The following is a 19,324-nucleotide window of genomic DNA, read 5'->3' on the forward strand; positions in this document are numbered from 1 at the left end:
AGTTACTCAATTAGGGAAAGAAATAATTGGCAGTGGAGAATGCCTCTAGCAGTGGTAATTACCTCCAGCGCCTTGTTGGAGTAGTCAAGCTACATAGCAGTTTATGCTGTAAAACCTTAATTATAATATAAACAGCTGCCCTTCAGTCCTGTGGGGCAAGCTTCCCCTCTTTCCTTCTCTGGCCTCAGCCCCATGCCTCCCTCATGAGTGGTCAGGGAGGTATAAGAACAGAGAGGGGCTTTGGGGAAGAAGGGAGTTGGGCCTGTGTGTTCAATGGGTTGGGGAGACTAAGTGACAGGGGGGTCATTGTCGGGTCCCTTCTTCCAATGAGGAAGCCAAAGGCAGCATCCCCATCTTGGTACTACTCCCCCTGAGTCTCTTGGTGGTAGAAGGCCCCAGAAGTCAGTAGCCAGCCTAGTGCCATTTGGCTCAGACAGGGTTTAGCAGGATATGGTGTCATTTTAGGGTAACATCTCTTTTTATTTACTTCCCTGTAAGGAAGAACAGAGTCTTCCCTTCTAGATTCAGACTCCAGGGCCATGCATAGGGCCATAGGGAATGCCCAGAGCTCTCTAGGTACTGTGCCAGATGTGGTCATAGGGATTCTTCATTTAAACTTCACAACACTTGTATACTTGCAGAGTTAATATCTCCATTTCCCTGTTGAAGAAAATGACCTTTTGAATTCAATTAGATAAGCCTTGAAATGCAAATAACTGAGAGGGTCAAGTTCAGTTAGGTTGATGGAAACTGTTCAACGAGGAGGGGGCAGATCACAACCAGGCAACGAGGGGGCCCTGGAACAGGGTGCTGATGAGGGGAGGAGGACTAGGGAACAAGAGGGGCTGGAGACACTGCTTTGCTGAGCTCGAGATTTGCCCATGACTGCTCCTGGTGCCCCACAAGGAGATGACTGGGTTTAGAACCTCTACTGAAAAGGTCAGGGGTCAGGCAGTGTGCTGAGGTGGGGTAATCTTTTTTTATTATTATTATTACTCAAATGAATTGATCACATCTATAGTTGTATAATGATCATCACAATCCAACTTTGTAGGATTTCCATCCCACAACTCAAGCACATTCCCCCACCCCCCAAACTATCTCCTCCAGAGACCATAAGTTTTTCAATGTCTGTGAGTCTGCATCTGTTCTGCAAAGAAGTTCAGTCTGTCCTTTTTTCAGATTCCACATGTCAGTGAAAGCATTTGATGTTGGTGTCTCATTGTATGGCCGACTTCACTTAGCATGAGAATTTTAGGTTCATCCATGTTGCTAAAAATGCTGGTATTTCATTCATTTTAATAGCCGAGTCATATTCCCTTGTGTATATGTACCACATCTTCTGGATCCACTCCTCTGTCGATGGACATTTAGGTTGTTTCCATGTCTTGGCTATTGAAGATAGTGCTGCAGTGAACATCGGAGTACCTGTGTCTTTGCAAGTCATGGTTTTCTCTGGAGAGATGCCTAGGAGTGGGATTGCTGGATCAAATGGTAGTTCTATGTTTAGTTTTCTGAGGAATCTCCATACTGTTTTCCACAGTGGTTGCACCAATTTACACCAACAGTGTACTAGGGTTCCTTTTTCTCTACACCCTCTCCAGCACTTATTGTTTGTAGACTTTTGGATGATGGCCATTCTGGTCAGTGTAAGGTGGTACCTCAGAGTGGTTTTGATTTGCATTTTTCTAATAATGAGTGATGCTGAACATCTTTTCATGTGCTTTTTGGCCACCTGTATGTCTTCTTTGGAGAACTGTCTATTTAGATCTTCTGCCCATTTTCTGATGGGGTTGTTTGTTTTTTTGGTATGGAGCTGCAGAAGGTGTTTATAAATTTTGGAGATTAATCCCTTGTCAGTTGATTCATTTGCAAAGATTTCTCCTGTGGGTGGTCTTTTTATTTTGATTAGGGTTTCCTTTGCTGTGCAGAAACTTTTAAGTTTGATTAGGTCCCATGTGTTTATTTTTGTTTTTATTGTCAACACTCTAAGAGGTGGATCTGAGAAGATGTTGCTGTCGTTTATGTCAGAGAGTGTTTGGCCTATGTTTTCCTCTAAGAGTTTTATAGTGTCTGGTCTTATATCTAGGTCTTTAATCCATTTGGAGTTTATTTTTGTGTATGGTGTTAGGGAGTGTTCTCATTTCATGCTTTTCCATGTGGCTGTCCAGTTTTCCCAGCACCACTTACTGAACAAGCTGTCCTTTCTCCATTGTATATCCTTGCCTCCTTTGTCATAGATGAGTTGGCTGTAGGTGCATGGGTTTAATTCTGGGCTTTCTATCCTGTTCCACTGATCTCTATTTCTGTCTTTGTGCCAGAACCATATGGTTTTGATGATTGTTGCTTTGAAGTATAGTCTGAAGTCAGGGAGCCTGATTCCTCCAGCTCCATTTTTCTTTTTCAGGATGGCTTTGGCTATTCTGGGTCTTTTGTGCTTCCAAACAAACTTTAAAATATTTTGTTCAAGTTCTGTGAAAAATGTCCTTGGTAATTTGATAGGGATTGCACTGAATCTGTATATTGCCTTGGGTAGTATAGTCATTTTGATAATATTAACTCTTCCAATCCACGAGCATAGTATATCTTTCCATCTATTTGTGTCATCTTTGATTTCTTTCATCAGTGGCTTATAGTTTTCAGAGTATAGGTCTTTTGTCTCTTTAGGTAGGTTTACTCCTAGGTATTTTATTCTTTTGGATGTGATGGTAAACAGGATTGCTTCCCTAATTTCTCTTTCTGATCTTTCATTGTTAGTGTATAGAAATACCTTTGATTTCTGTGTATTAATTTTGTATCCTGTGACTTTGCCAAATTTGTGGATGAGCTCTAACAGTTTTCTGGTAGAGTCTTTAGGATTCTTTAGGTATATTATCATGTCATCTGCAAATAGTGATAGTTTTACTTCTTCCTTTCCAATTTGGATTCCTTTTATTTCTTTTACTTCTTTGATTGCTGTGGCTAGGACTTCCAAAACTATGTTTAAGAGTAGTGGTAAGAGCAGACATCCTTGTCTTGTTCCTGATCTCAGCAGGAATTCTTTCAGCTTTTCACCATTGAGAATGATGTTCGCTGTGGGTTTGTCATATATGGCCTTTATCATGTTGACGTAGGTTCCCGTTATGCCCACTTTCTGAAGGATTTTTATCGGAAATGGGTGTTGGATTTTGTCAAAGGCTCTTTCTGCGTCTCTTGAAAGGATCATATGGTTTTTATTCTTCAGTTTGTTAATGTGGTGTATCACACTGATGGATTTGAGATATTGAAGAACCCTTGCATACCTGGGATAAATCCCACTTGATCATGATGTACAATCCTTTTAATGTATTGTTGGATGTGGTTTGCTAGTATTTTGTTGAGGATTTTCACATCAATGTTCATCAGTGAAATTGGCCTGTAGTTTTCTTTTTTTGTGGTATCTTTGTCTGGTTTTGGTATCAGGGTGATGGTGGCCTCAGAATGAGTTTGGGAGTATCCTTTCCTCTTCAGTTTTTTGAAATAGTTTCAGAAGGAGAGGTATTAGCTCTTCTCTAAATGTTTGATAGAATTCGCCTGTGAAGCCATCTGGTCCTGGACTTTTGTTTGTTGGAAGTTTTTAAATCACAGTTTCAATTTCAGTTCTTATGATGGGTCCATTCATCTTTTCTATTTCATCTTGGTTTAGTCTTGGAAGATTGTACTTTTCTAAGAATTTGTCCACTTCTTCTAGGTTTTCTGTTTTATTGGTGTATAGTTGCATACAGTGGTCTCTTATGATCCTTTGTATTTCTGTGATGTCCATTGTTACTTGTCCTTTTTCATTTCTAATTTTATTGATTTGCATCCTCTCTCTTTTTTGCTTGATAAGTCTGGCTAGGGGTTTATCAATTTTGTTGATCTTTTGAAAGAACCAGCTTTTCATTTCATTGATCTTTTCTATGGTTTTCTTTGTTTCTATTTCATTGATTTCTGCTCTGATCTTTAGGACTTCTTCTGCTAACTTTAGGTCTTGTCTGTTCTTCTCTCTCAGGCTGCTTCAGATGTAAAGTTAGCTTGTTTATTTGAGCTTTTTCTTGTTTCCTGAGGTGGGTTTGTATTGCTTTAAACTTTCCTCTTAGAACGGCTTTTGCTGCATCCCATAGGTTTTGGAGTGTCATATCTTTGTTGTCATTTGCTTCTACGTATTTAATTTCCTCTTTGATTTCTTCGGTGAGCCATTGGTTGTTTAGTAGCATGTTGTTGCGTCTCCACATGTTTGTGTTTTTTGCAGTTTTTTTCTTGTTGTTGATTTTCAGTCATATAGCGTTGTAGTGGGAAAAGATGCTTGATATGATTTCAATTTCCTTAAAGTTACCAAGGTTGGATTTGTAGCCCAGGATGTGATCCATCTTAGAGAATGTTCCATGTGCACCTGAGAAGAATGTGTATTCTGTTGCTTTTGGATGGAATGTCCTATAAATATCTATTAAGTCCATCTGGTTTAATGCTTCATTCAGGGCCTGTGTTTCCTTACTGATTTTCTGTCTGGATGATCTGTCCATTGCTGTAAGTGGGGTGTTAAAGTCCCCCACTATTATTGTGTTATTGTTGATTTGTCCTTTTAAGGTTGTTAGCAGTTGCCTTATATATATGGGGTGAACCTATGTCGGGTGCGTGATATTTAAAATTGTTATATCTTCTTCTTGGATTGATCCTTTGATCATTATGTAGTGACCTTCCTTGTCCCTTAAAATATTCTTCATTTTGAAGTCTATTTTGTCTGTTATGAGTATTGCTACTCCAGCTTTCTTGTGATCTCTCATGAAATATTTTCTTCCATCCTCTCACTTTCAATTTGTATGTGTCCCTAGAAGTGAAGTGGGTCTCTTGAAGACAGAACATATGTGGATCTTGTTTTTGTATCCATTCAGCCAGTCTAAGTCTTTTGGTTGGGGCATTTAGTTCATTAACATTTAAGGTAATTACTGATATGTATGTCCTTATTGCCATTTTATTAATTGCTTTGGATTTGTTTTTGTTGCTCTTTTTTCTTCCCTTCTTTTCTCTCCTCTTCTGGTTAGATGACTGTCTTTAGTGTTGTATTTGAGTTGATTTTTCTTTGTTTCTGTATCAATTGTAGATTTTTGGTTTGCAGTTATTCTGAAGTTTTGATATAAGAGTCTGCATGTATATGAGATTGTTTTAAGTTGTTCTCTTAATTGCAAGTTCATCTCCAGTGTCCTGCATTTGTACCCACCTCTTCTCATGATTTCTGAATTTGGCAGTATAATTGTGCATTGATGATTCTGTATCTTTACTGTATATAAACCTTTACTGATGAGCCTTGCCATTTGTGGTATTTTTGTTTCCTGTTGCTGTTTTTTCTTTTCTGCCTAGAGAAGTTCCTTGAGTATTTGTTGTAAGGCTGGTTTGGTGTTGCTGAATTCTCTCAACTTTTGCTTATCTGTGAAGCTTTTGATTTCTCCTTCAAATCTGAATGAGAGCTTTGCTGGGTAAAGTAATCTTGGTTGGAGGTTTTTTCCTTTCATCATGTTAAGTATATCATGCCACTCCCTTCTGGCCTGCAGAGCTTCTGCTGAAAAATCTGCCCATAACCTTATTGGGGTTCCCTTATATGTTACTTATTTCTTTTCCCTAGCTGCTTTCAAGATTTTCTCTTTGTCTTTAATTTTGGTCAGTTTGATTAATATTTGTCTCGGTGTATTCCTTCTTGGGTTTATTTTATATGATACTTGTTGTGCTTGCTGGATTTGAGTGAGTGGTTCCTTTCCCATGTTAGGGAAGTTTTTGGCCATTAGCTCTTGGAATATTTTTTCTGTCCCCTTCTCTCTCTCTTTTCCTTCTGTTACCCCTATAATAAGGATGTTGTATTTCACGTTGTCCCAGAGTTCTCTGAGACTCTCTTCATTTGTTTTCAGTCTTTTTTCTCTTTTCTGTTCTGCATCCATAATTTCCATGAATCTGTGCTCCACCTCGCTTATTCGTTCTTCTGCCTCCTGTATTCTGCTGTAAGCTGCTTCTAGTGAATTTTTTATTTCGGTTATTGTATTTTGCATCTCTTCTTGTTTAAGTTTAATATCTTGTATCTCTTTGCTCAGTGTTTACTGTAAGTTATCTTCTTTGCCTCCAGTTTATTTCCAATGCTCATCTTCAGCATCAACAATCTAAAGTCTTTTTCCTGGAGGCTGAGAATCTCATCGCTTAGCTGATTTTCCGGGGTTTTTCCTTTCTCCCTCATCTGAGTTATAGTTCTCTGTCTTTTCATATCTATAGGTTTTTGGTGTGGTGACCTTTTTATAGATAATAGAGTTGTAGCCTCTCTTATTTCTGGTGTCTGCCCCCCTTGTGGCTGAAGTCAGTATGGGGGCTTGCTGTAGGCTTCCTAATGGGAGGGCCTGATGCCTGCCCACTGGTGGGTGGAGCCAATTCTAATCCCTCTGGTGGGTGGGCTTAGTCTCTGGGTGAGATTAGAGGCAGCTGTGTGCCTGGGGGGGTCTTTAGGTAGCCTCTTTACTGAGGGGCGGGGCTGTGATCCCACCTGGGTTGTTGTTTGCCCTGGGGCTTCTCAGTGCTGACGGGTGGGGCCAGATTTTCCCAAAATGGCCACCTCCAGAGAAAGGCACACTGATGAATATTCCTGAGAGCTTTTCTTCCAATGTCCTTCCCTCACAACAAGCCATATTCACCCCTGTTTTCCCAGGAGGTCCTCCAAGAACTGCCCTCAGGTTTGGCCCAGATTCCTATGGAGACTTTGCTTTGCCCTGGGACCCAGTGCACATGAAAGTCTGTGTGCGCCTTTTAAGAATGGGGTCTCCGTTTCCCCCAGTCCTGTGGAGCTCCTGCACACAAGCCCCACTGGCCTTCAATGCCAGATGCTCCAGGGGCTCTTTCTGTCAGTGCCAGATCCCCACACGTGGGAGTTTGATGTGGGGCTCAGAACTCTTACTCCTGTAGGTGAGTCTCTGTGAACCAGTTACTTTCCAGTCTGTGGAGCTTCCCAGCCGGGAGGTATGGGGTTGTTTATATTGCGTAATCGCCCCTCCTACCTCTTGATGTGGCCTCCTCTTTGTCTTCTGGAGTAGGATATCTTTTTGAAGGTTTCTCGTCCATTTGGTTGAAGATTGCTCAGCCTTTAGTTGTGAATTTTGTTGATTTTGGGAGAGAAGTTGAGCTCCAGTCCTTCTATTCGCCATCTTAATCCCATCCTTAATTAAAAAAAAAAAAATTATAGTAGATTTACAGTGTTCTGTCAATTTTTGTACAGCAGTGTTCCAGTCATGTGTATACATACATATACATATATACACATACATACATATACATATATACATATATATACACACATATACATATATATACACACACACATATATACATATACATACACATATATATACACACACACATTCTTTTCCTTATACCATCTTCCATCATGTTCTATCACAAGTTATTGGATATGGTTCCCTGTGCTATACAGCAGGACCTCATTGCTTATCCATTCTAAATGTAATAGTTTGTATTTACCAACCCCAAACTCCCAGTCCATCCCACTCTCTCCTGCTCCCTGTTGGCAACCATGAGTCTGTTCTCTATGGCTATGAGTTGGCTTCTGTTAGGTTCATCTGTGCCATATTTTAGATTTAACATATTAGTGATATCATATGATATTTGTCTTTCTCTTTCTGACTTACTTCACTTAGTATGAGAATCCCTAGTTGCATCAATGTTGCTGCATATGGCATTATTTCATTCTTTTTTATGGCTGAGTAGTATTCCATTTTGTATATGTAACACATCCATTCATCTGTCCATGGACATTTAGGTTGTTTCCATGTCTTGGCTCTTGTGAAAATAGTGCTGCTGTGAACGTATGGGTGCATGTGTCTTTTTGAATTGTAGTTTTGTCTTTATATATACCCAGGAATGGGATTGTTGGATCATGTGGTAGTTCTATATTTAGTTTTCTGAAGAACCTTCATACTGTTTTCCATAGTGGTTGGACCAATTTACATTCTCAAGAGGTGGGGTAATCTGATGGTCTTTGTGGGCCAGATGGAAAATGTTGTCTTCAGAGTAGAGTGAGCAAGATAATCTCCTGATGAGCAAGGCTAATTATTATATATGATTATATTTATAACCATGTATAATTATATTTAGAAACATGTACATGTTTAATAATGGGTATATGTATAATAAGACACTAATTTATACAAGAATAAATATATGCGTATTCATAGGATGGATGCTCTCATGTTCAGGAATGTTTCACAACTTGTGATGTATGATCAAAAAGTTTAAAGTCTACTGCACTAGTTGTTAACATGATTACTTGGATCCTAGAGTTTAAAATACAATGCCTGGAGTTTCTGTTATGGCTCAGCAGGTTAAGAACTTGACATAATCTCTGTGAGGATGCCGGTTTGATCCCTGGCCTCACTCAGTGGGTTAAGGATCTGGTGTTGCTGTGAGCTATGACATAGGTTGCAGATGTGGCTCGGATCTGGCGTTGCTGTGGCTATGGTGTAGGCTGGCAGCTGCAGCTCCAATTCGACTCCTAGCCCTTGAACTTCCATATTCCACGGGTGCTGCCCTAAAAAGAAAAAAGAAAAAGGAAAAAATTAAAATTAAAAAAATAATAATGCTCAAGGGGTAATGGCTCATTTACCTTGTTAATGACTTGCAATGGCAATAATTATCACTCATGGAGTACCTATGGCTTTGCTCTCTCATATCATCCTACAGAAGTAAGATAAGGTGGTGTCCGGAGTATGGGGTCTGGAGCTTGACTACCTGGATTCAAATCCCTGCTCAGTCATCTCTTGGCTGTGTGACTTAAGGTAAGTTACTCACCCTCTCTGTGCCTCAATGTCTTCATCTGGTGGATGGAGCTCACAGACTCTAGTCTGTCATAGGGTAGCTGTGAAGATTAGACGAGTCGATGCATGTAGAGAGCTTCTAACAGTGCTTGACCTTGAGCAGCCATTCAGTACATTATACATTAGCAAGGTGGGATAAGGAAATGGGGGTTTGGGAAGGTGAATGGCTGACTCCAAAGCACTTACGTTGGGATCCACAGTGGAAACTCTTCTAATCTTTTATCAACAACCAGATGAGAAGATACATCTGCTTCTGCTTCTAAGAGTTGGTGATTCTCATCCTTCTCTCTGCACTTGCCCTTGCCGTGTCCTTGGTCAGCACAGAGGAAGGACAACAGCCCATCTCCCTCACATCGGAAGTGGCTCCACAAGTTGGCCTTCACTGCCATCAACCCTAACAGGTGTGGTGCTCTATCTCCACAGTCCTCCAGAGCGCCCTCAAGTCCCTCAGGGTGTCTTTACTCCAAGAAGGGGTTCTAGACTAGACAAGCAGAGGTGTTGCAGAAAGGAAGATACTGCAAAGGATTCAGGCAGCAAAGGGTGTGCTCCCCACACTGGGGAAGACATCTGGGCAGAAGGGCCTGGGCTGGACCTCACATCCATCCCTCTTCCCTTGGGGTCCTTGACCACCCTTGAGAATGGCACCTACATGCTCTAATTCTCCATAAAATCCAGAGGCAAAATGTCCCTGCTGTAAAGACCTTGAACCCTTTTTGGGAAGGTTTTATGAACTTAATATCGTGGGTTGCTCTAACCCCAGCCTTTGTCCTGACAGCATCTGCTCAGGGAGTTTGAGATTCAGCCAGTCTGTAAAGAGCTTCAGATCCAGGGCTTTGAGGTGGGGAGAAGTGGTCACCTTGGAGAAAGCAGGAAACTGTGGCCAGCTGGGGCATTCTTTGCTATAGATTCCAAGAGACAAACTTGCTGATCCCAGGTCAAGTCTGCCCCTGCTTCCCTGCATCTAGAACCATCTCTGGCTCCACCTCCCATTAACACCCCAGAACAGATTCCCTACCCACCTCCTCAAGAAGAACATTGCCTCCGGGGATTTTCTAAGAGTTTTTAGGATAAGCAGCAGTTAGAAGCTAACAATAAGTAAAATTTCCAGAAATCAAGAGAAACTTGCAATGTTCCTTGACACTTTAAATGATGCACTTGAAACAAGAGGCTTGCATTAGGATCTAAATTAGAGTTCTTGAGTGGCTTTTTGTATTTTTTCTTTCACGTTAACCTGACTACAACTTTATCTTCTCCATTCACTTCCAAGAAGTCCTTATATAATAAAGAGTTGAAGGCTGAAGCCCTTGCTTCCTCAATAGGGGGCAGGCTCACCAGCTCCATCTTGTCAGTTACCTCTTAATGGTTGGTAGGATGAGGGAAGCTTTCTCAAAAGACAGTTAAAATAGTGCTTTAAGAAATCCTCAGCCAATAAACAGTTGCTTCCAGAGTTATAAAGTCAGTTTTCTTAACCTCTCAATCTCAACTCAACTCAAATTACAAAGTTTACATGCCTTTGGGGATGGCTGTATTAAGTAAATAGAGAGGAATGGTCACATTCAGTGTAAGCTAAAACACCCAAGGCTGGCAGTAGGAAAAGGAGCTACCTACCTATCAGGCCTTTCATAAAGCCAGTCCCTTAAGTAGAAAGAATAAAGTTCTCTCAAGACTTACCCTATGGACTGCCTTTCACAGCTGGTTCATATTTATAAGCCAATTTGTCTGGAAGTAAATCTCTTTAACACACCCAACTGACTCCAAGAGGTGTGTCCCATGGGAACCAATCTTAAATAACCGTCTCAAGAAAAGTTTTAGCAGCAATATTGTCAGTCCTGGAATTTCCACCTTTGGGGGGAAAAAAAATCAACAATAGAATGCTTGGAAATACAGAATACACAGAGTTTAGCAAACTGCCAAATTAAATTCACACACACACACACAAATCTGCTAATACCTAGTTAAAGAGTTGGCATGGGAAGAAACAGACTTCTCATTCAAGCCTGAAGCTCGGTAATGGGTCATTTGACCTGAAATAACTTGGGCGGAAGTTGCCTTATTGTCTTCCACAATCTCTTCCCACGCAGTCAAAAAAGGGGATGCAAACTTAAGATTTTTTCTTCCTCATTCTCTCCCGCCCTTTCTCCTCTCCCTCCCTTTTATCTTCTCTCTCTCCTTCCTTCCTTCTTTTCTTTCTCTTTCAATCTTTGGGCATCAAAAAGGGTATCCCAGAAAACTTCAAATGAAGTTTTAGAAGAGGACTGTGTGTTGGTTTCAGTTGTTTTTAGGGTGGGGGCTTGAACAACCTCATCTCAAAAATGGAGATTTTTTTTATTACCTCTTTTGGTTGAGATATAATTAATATATAATAAAGCTATCTAATTTACTGAATTGGTCTGATTCACAAGTTAAATAAGGTTAAATCAAAGAAAACATGTATAAGTCCCTCTAGACAGTGTCCAGGGTTGACTGGATTATAAACAGACATAACCATTGAGGTCACTTTTTAATTTAAAAACCCTCAATGGCTCCTGACTTCCTACAGAACAGTCTAAAAATCTAAGGCTCAAAAATGTCTGGCTCTCCTTTCTAGTGCTACCCCCATCTCTTATACATACCATTTGTCAGATGCAACCAGATAATAGAAATTTCCAGTCTCTCAGCTTCCTCCTGCTGCCCCAGGTCTGCTTATCAAGGCCCTGCCCATCCTTCAAAGTCAGAAGTCATCTCCTCCATGGAATCCTCCAGGTCAGTCCCGCTGGTATTCATTTCCTTGCCTATGGCCTATCTCATTACATTGTTATTGCTGCTAAGGTATTTGACACATTCTGTTTCATATTAACTACTTCCTGTGACGAGCACCCTTCTTTCGTGTAATTTTGATAAACATTCATTGAGCATCTATAATATGTGGGCAGAGAGCCAGGCATGGGGAGGAGCTCGGCAGAGGTACAGAGATGAGTGATGTGGTGTTTACTCTGGAAGAGCTCAGGGCCTGGTGGGGAGCCTTGAGGTGGCAAGTCCCACCATGCACGATCCATCTCCAGCAGTGTCTACGGTTTCCATGCACACCAGATATAGATGCTAATACAAATGAAGCCGTGCTAAAGGTAAAAAAAAAAAAAAAATCAGAGCGTTAAACATAAATGCCTCACCGAGCAAAAGAGGTAACTAAGGCTTGAACAGGTTTGGTCACGTGTCCAAGATCACCAGCAACTTCAGAGTTGGAAGCAGAGTTATAAGTAACAACAAACCAAGCTGGAAAGCGTCCAGCTGGAAAGATGACTGGCTTTCCTGTTTGTTGTTTACCCTAAAATTCAGAGTTGCCCTTGATCCTAAAAGGCCCATTCTTGCCCTTGGAAATAAACACCATTTCCTTTTTTTTCTCATTCACTTTTATAAATAAAAGGGGTCAGAGATCAGCTTGTACTCCAAACTGTTGTTTATCTCTGTATAATTAAAATTATTGCTATTATTATTATCATTATTGGCATCGCCTGCAGCATGTGAACGTTCCCAAGGATGGAATAAACACCATTTCTTATGACATGCCACTCGGTGGCCTCAGCAGGACCTGGATTGGATTTCTGTATCAGCTCCTTACCTGCTGGATGCCCTGGGATGAGAGACTTGATTACCTCTTGCCTTCATTTTCCTCATCTGTAAAACAAGGATGGTGTTATTTTTATTTCCTGGATCAGAGGGAGGAGGACATTAATATATGAATTAGATTAATATATGGAAAGAACATGAGGCCAGCCCCTGCCCCCAGGTAAGTGGTGGTGGTGGCAGTGATGGCGGCAGAAGTAAATGTTACCATTCAAACACACCTGCGAGTTGGAAGGAACCTCCTGCTAATGGCGCATGTGTTCTAAAGAGGTTGTCTGTTAACTTGTCCCCTAGTAATTTGGGACGTCGGTGTCTGAATTTTTAAATTCCGGGATTCCCACTTCCATGTTTTTCCACCCACTCCTGACAGCACTTTGGGAAGTAAGAAAGAAATTCATTTCATCCTAGTTTTCTGGACCTCTTTTTTCCTATTCCACCAAGCTCTGTGTCTTCAACCCCAGGTGCCCTATCGCAGGGTGAGGCACGCAGTGGGGAGCCAGAGTGATGCTCCTGTAATATGAATAATTTGGACATTTCTCTCCCCATTCTATCTAATGGGTCTTTTTCTACATAATCCTTGTATCCCCAGGAACTGGTCCTTCTCCCTGGATTTCTGACCACATCTTCTTACTGATTCCTCGAGGACAGCTTCCGCTAGAGCTTTGCTAGTTCCGAACTCCTCCTTCTCAGCCATGCTTCATACTCATTCTGTACCCCAATTAACTGCTCGGGGGGCAACCAGCCTACTTCCATGTTAACTTGAACCTCAAGCAGCCAGGCCCTCCAAGGTATTCGGGCGATACTGAGTTCAGACCCATCTTGTTTATCCTCTCTATGTAGCATTAACCATCAAAAAACAAAACAAAACAAAAAAAAAAACCCATAAGAAATTATGGTTCAAAGAGTATACTTTTGATATTGAAATTATTGTACTTTTCTCTAGGTCCTTGAAAATCAGTTATTTGTGAAGGCATTTATGGTAAACTTTGGCCGACTGGAATATTCAGTTAACCAGAACACTTGCATAATGTGAAGCTGTAAACACTTACATTGACCAGCTACTCTATGTAAGCTCTTTGCTAGATATTCTGGGTTAGCAATTCTTGACCTTTGTCTGTGGAATTCTGCGAGGTTCACAAATGGACTTTAGGAATGTATGGACCCATTGAGTTTGTGTGCAAAATTTTATATTTGCATATTTATGTTTTGTTTTGTTTTGTTTGTTTTCCTACAGAAAAAGAGTCCATACTGTTGCTAAGTTACAATTAGACCTTATGTCAGGACCCTAGATGATTAAGCATTTTCTCCATGGCATGTGCTTGGAAAAGGATGCTTTATGCAAGAATGTCACGGATGGACAAAAGTTACCAAGACTTGCTATATAGCACAAGGAACTCTACCCAATATTCTGTGAGAACCTATATGGGAAAAGAATATGAAAAAGAATGGATATGTTGGAGTCCCTGTTGTGGCTCAGCAGTAACGAACCTGACTAGGATCCACGAGGATGCAGGTTCAATCCCTGGCCTCACTCAGTGGGTTAAGGATCCGGCATAGCTCTGAGCTGTGGTGTAGGTCGCAGATGTGGCTCGGATCCTGAGTGGCCCTAAAAAACAACAACAAAAAATGGATATGTGTATGTGTATAACTGAATCACTTTGTTGTACAGCAGAAATTAATACAACATTGTAAATCAACGACACTTCAATAAAACTTTTTAAAAACTGGAAAAAAGAGAACAAGATGTTGTGAAAGAGCAACAGAGCTCTTAGAAATTGAGATATGTAATTATGACAGACTCATATACAGACTGGGTAAACAACAAGGCCCTGTATTCAATACCCTGTGATAGACCACAGTGGAAAAGAGTGCGAAAAGGCATATATATATATATTCTGAATCACCTTGTGCAGCAGAAATTAACACAACACTGTGCATCCACTGTACTTCAATAAAATTCAAGACGTTTAAGAAAAAAAAAGTCACCAAGCATTTGCTAAATTTCTCCCAGAAAACAGTTAATCCAGGGGTGGATTTCTGGTTCCCACAGAATCACTCCAAAAGCGATTCTGTGCTTGGCCGTTGTTTTGTTTTCCTTCACTTGAGGGGAACCCTGTTCAGACCCTGGAGTGGTAAAGCTTCCGTGCTTGCCACCCCCTCAACCCCTACCATGAAAACCCCTTTTCTCATTTCCTTCCTTCCTCACCTCCACTGTTTCTTTGCTATGTCTGCTCCTGTATGCTCCAAGTTCTTCACCCTGCCTGTTCCCTGTCTTTGCTTCTCTCGCTCCCTCTCCGTGCCTTTCCTCTGCTCTGGCTGCAAACCAGCTCTGTCATTCACAACAGAGCAGCTGTCCCCGGCTGGGAGAACCAGCCTCCTTGGTTTTAGATGATCCCGGAACAAGGCAGCGACTTTGGTCTCTGGGCTCCTCAATAGCCCCAACAACAAAGCTGTGGTGAAAGAAGGTGTCTTCTAAGGAGTTCACATTACGGCCCGTAGCAAAAGAAAATGGTGATATCGTTACAGCCGCCAGTTTCTGCCCATTGTCTTCCTGGTCAAAAACATGCCCCCTCCAAAGGGATGGGATGCGTTTCAGTACAATTTGAGAATGTTCAGTAACCCAATATTATCTTGCTTTCCCTCCTTGTTTCATGTTACTTTCTGATCCTTGAGTTCTCCCAAGTTCACAGCGGTCCATGACATTACGGTGACTCGCTAACTTTCCCATTATACGTACCGTCAATGGGAGAACAATAGAGGGTGTTATTCTGTATTTCGCTTCCCTGTCACTCAGGGCTTTATCTCCGCTGATACCCCGGTACCAGACACAGAAACCAAAGTAGGTTGTCTTGTCTTCAGCGAATCTTGAATGCCTTTTGTTCCCAGAGGCGTTTTGTATTCATCAGTCAACTGAGGACTCATGCTGAAGAATGCCTCCGTCGGCACAGCCCCACGTGCAAAGGGGATACTCGGTCTGTGAAATATTCATGGCAAAGGTACCTCAATCGTGTTCACCTTTTGGCCCCCTGAACCCGAAAGGATCACCCACCAGAACCTGCCGATCTTGTAGGACGGGAATATTTCCTGCACGAAATAACCTGCCATGTCTCATATCCACGCTTGATATTAAACCTATTCACACAGGCCCATTTATCTTCCTACTCTATCTACCAGCACCGCTTTGTCAAACAGTTTTAATAAAAGTCCAAAGGTGACATGAGCGTAATCAAAATTTAATCCGATTTCTTCCCCCTTCTTAGAAAGGAAGATAGCCTTTCTCCCCGACCCCCCCCCCACCACCACCACACTGCCTCTTTTAAAGCCTCTCTCATGGCACTCAGGGACTGTAGTGAGGCCAAATTAAATGGCGTGGTGTTTATGTTTCTGAAGAATAAAATCTTACCAGATCAATAAACTCATGTCTGAACAGAGAGTAACTGAAGAATATAATGGCTGTTAAGTGGATGCAATCAGTGGATAACCGCTGGGTGTCAAAGTCAACCAGAAAATAGTCAACAGAATCCACAGCAATGCAGAGACAGGGGAAAAAGCAGAGGTGCGGCAGTATGACATAAAATACCACTTCCACGGACTTTACTCTCTGAGTTCCTAATAAAAAAAGAATTCAAAACTCAAGCTTCCAGGGAAGCTGTTTTTATGTGGATCTAGATTTCCGTGGCAAGGAGGACCTGCTTCCACGGTACGGAAAGGAGGTAGGCTTCAACATGGAAAAAAAAGGTAGTGAATGAACCCCATGCTCACCCCAGCTAAGTGCTGCCTACTTTAGGAGTGCCTATTGTGTATTAGATACTGCTAACCATTCTACATGCACCCAGAAGAAGGTTTTTAAAAAGCCCAAGAAATGTATTCACAGATTTAATTTAGTGGGCTCTTTGTCACTTTGGAGCCTGAATATCCAAAGTAGAGTCTGGCCAAGTTTATACTCCACAAGAGAAGTCTTTAAGAAAGGGCTTATTACAATAATAAATGCTGGAAAGGGTGTGGAGAAAAGGGAACCCGCCTACATGACAGGTGGGAATGGAACTTGGTGCAGCCATTTTGGAAAACAGTATTGGAGGTTCCCCAGAAAACTAAAAATAGGGCTACCAAATGATCCTGCCATCCCACTCCTGGGCATCTATATATCCAGAGAAAACTCTCATTTGGAAAGATACATGCAGCCCAGTGTTCACAGCAGCACTATTTACAATAGCGAACCCAAATGTCCATTAACAGATGAATGGATAAGGAAGATGTGGTACATATATACAATGGGACAGCACTCAGTCAGGAAAAAAGAATGAAATAATAGCATTTGCAGCAATACCGATGGCCTTAGAGATGTCATGCTGAGTGAGGTAGGTCAGAGAAAAATATCTGTCACTTATATGTGGAATCTTTAAAATACAAATGAACTTATTTACAAAAAAGAAACAGACTCATGGACACAAAAAACAAACTTACCATTACCAAAGCGGAAAGGGGAGGAAGGATAAATGAAGGGTTTGAGGAGTTCCCATTGTGGATCAGTGGTTAAGGAACCCAACTAGTATCCATGAAGATGCGAGTTTGATCCCTGGCCTTGCTCAGTGGGTTATGGATCCCGCGTAAGCTGTGGTAGAGGTCGCAGACACAGCTTGGATTCCATGTTGCTGTGGCTGCGGTATAGGTCAGCAGCTATAGCTCTGATTCGACCCCTAGCCTGGGAACCTCCATATGCTGTGGGTGCAGCCCTTAAAAAAAAAAAAAAAAAAAAAAGGGAGAGAGAGAGAGAGTTTGGGATTAGGGATTATACCCTACTGTATATAAAAGAGATAAACAATGAGGTCCAACTGTATAGCACAGGGAACTATATTCAATACCTTGTAATAAAGTATAATGGAAAAGAATCTGAAGAAAAAAAGATATAAACCACTTTCCATAGGATTTACTCTCTGAGTTTCCGATTAAAATACATATAAATATATATTTAATATACACAATAAATATATATATTTATAATAATATATGTGAATCACTTTGTTGTATACCAGAAACTAACACAACATTGCAAAGCAGCAATACTTCAATTTTTTAAAAAAGCGATTGTTACAATTTCCCAGCGCCTTTGGAAATGAGAAAGGTTTAGGTGAAGATGAGCAAAGAGAACCCAACCTAAACAATTGTCCTGGATAAATCACAGTTGCTGTCTTTAACACTAGTGTAAAGATTTTCACCCAATAAATGTCACATGATACTCCTTAATCACAAAAATCTATGCCATAAAAATGAGAAACAGATCCACCAGCCAGGTGCATGTTCACATTCTCCCTGATAGTGAAAGCTGTGTCTCTACAAGGAGGCCAAGTTCATTTTCTACTGTCAATCTATTGGGGGTCTTACTGGCACAGAACATCTCCAGCAGTAAATAGTTGAAAAATCTTTACGTTTAGCTTCACAAAGCAGCAACAGCAGATTGAATTTCTTAGCAGTCCTTTTCCAAGTTCACTGGATTTGCGTTCTCCAGTAGGAGATGATGTGAAAATATGTAAAGTGGCAGCAGGTACATTCATTTGCTGGTTCCTTGCCCCATGGCTGGTCTTCTCAATTCCATTAAGACCATTCCCACTCCGTTGGTAGACAGGGTTTCTCTCCTCATCATTTGCTCTTTTTATATTTTTTAGAATGTGTTAGAGAGGCATACCTCCTTCCTTATAGTTTAAGAATCATCCTAGGTGGAAACGGTACCTTTACTTATTCTGTATTCAAATTCCAAGTTGGTGGCAGAGCACTGGCTGTTCCAATAACCGAGGTTACTAATAACACAAAGGAGGCTGGACCCATGGAGCCTATTCATACCTTCACATACCTTGCTCTTGTTTGAAAGCCGTATTTGAGAAACGTAATCTAGTGGGCAGAGGTCTCCCCTGCACATTTTCTAACAACAGCACCATAGCCCTTTGGACCTTGAACCAGCTACTCCCCCTCTCCACGTTGTCCATTCTCTTCCCAAAGCACAGCTCACAGATGACCATCCTATGTAATGATGGGCTCTGAAAACCCCAGGTGCCCAGCATTAATCCACCTGCCTGGGCCACTTCCTCCTTCTTAATAAAGCAAGTTATTTCTAGTGAGTTTCATCCTTTTATCCCCCTTTCTTCCTGTGTACGTACCTGTGTTGAATTTGTAACATAGATACCATCCTGTATGTGACATATATACATGTCATAAATTTTTTCAATGTTGCATGTACAATAGTACAGAGGAAACAGAGTCACAATCACAATTATGTTTTGGAAAAAAAGGCCGGAGTTCCCGTCGTGGCTCAGTGGTTAACGAATCTGACTAGGAACCATGAGGTTGTGGGTTCAATCCCTGGCCTCGCTCAGTGGGTTAAGGATCTGGCATTGCCGTGAGCTGTGATGTAGGTCGCAGACATGGCTCGGATCCCGAGTTGCTGTGGCTGTGGCGTGGGCCAGTGGCAACAGCTCTGATTAGGCCCCTAGCCTGGGAACCTCCATATGCCGCAGGAGCGGCCCTAGAAAAGGCAAAAAGACGGAAAAAAAAAAAAAAAAAAAAAAAGAAAGGAAACAAAAGGAAAAAGAAAAAACCAAAATTTTAAAAGATAGTGCATTTCTTAAAGAGTAAGTCTGCCTTTTTACTGCCTTGGATATAATTTAACTTCTTAAAAGAATATCACACACATGTCATTATCACAAGTCCATGCAGATGGGGCTGCATTAAGATGTCACTAAGATGACAAAATTACAGCAATTTCAAGAGAGAAACCAGGTGATGGAGAGAGTCAGCTAGCTCAGCAGAAATCTCCCTGCCCTCCACACGGGCTCCCCAGGACGAGGTGGCAGAGGCTGAGGCTGCCGGCACCC

The 19,324-nt window shown here is 41.4% G+C and overlaps 1 protein-coding gene and 1 long non-coding RNA gene across 2 annotated transcripts in view; one reads left to right on the forward strand and one right to left on the reverse strand.

Moving 5' to 3' along the window:
• Positions 1 to 14,192, forward strand: part of LOC106507881 (uncharacterized) — a 191,435-nt gene extending 177,243 nt beyond the window's left edge. Inside the window, exons 5-9 of the long non-coding RNA XR_014816554.1 lie at positions 8,722 to 8,816; positions 9,089 to 11,597; positions 12,353 to 12,621; positions 13,402 to 13,525; positions 13,693 to 14,192. This is a non-coding gene — a long non-coding RNA (uncharacterized LOC106507881). The remainder of the gene's footprint in view (positions 1 to 8,721; positions 8,817 to 9,088; positions 11,598 to 12,352; positions 12,622 to 13,401; positions 13,526 to 13,692) is intronic.
• LOC110255529 (uncharacterized) overlaps positions 10,558 to 19,324 on the reverse strand; it is an 81,022-nt gene continuing 72,255 nt past the window's right edge. Inside the window, exons 15-18 of the mRNA XM_084978067.1 lie at positions 13,947 to 14,064; positions 12,454 to 12,509; positions 11,468 to 11,953; positions 10,558 to 10,697 (exon numbers count right to left, since the gene is read on the reverse strand). The gene's annotated coding sequence lies outside the window, so the exon portion shown is untranslated. The remainder of the gene's footprint in view (positions 10,698 to 11,467; positions 11,954 to 12,453; positions 12,510 to 13,946; positions 14,065 to 19,324) is intronic.

Source organism: Sus scrofa, chromosome 9, assembly GCF_054392235.1.
Source record: "Sus scrofa isolate SSC_HxYL_T2T_F1_AM1 chromosome 9, Sscrofa_HxYL_maternal_Yorkshire_Landrace_v2.0, whole genome shotgun sequence".
NCBI classification, from domain to species: Eukaryota; Metazoa; Chordata; class Mammalia; order Artiodactyla; family Suidae; genus Sus; species Sus scrofa.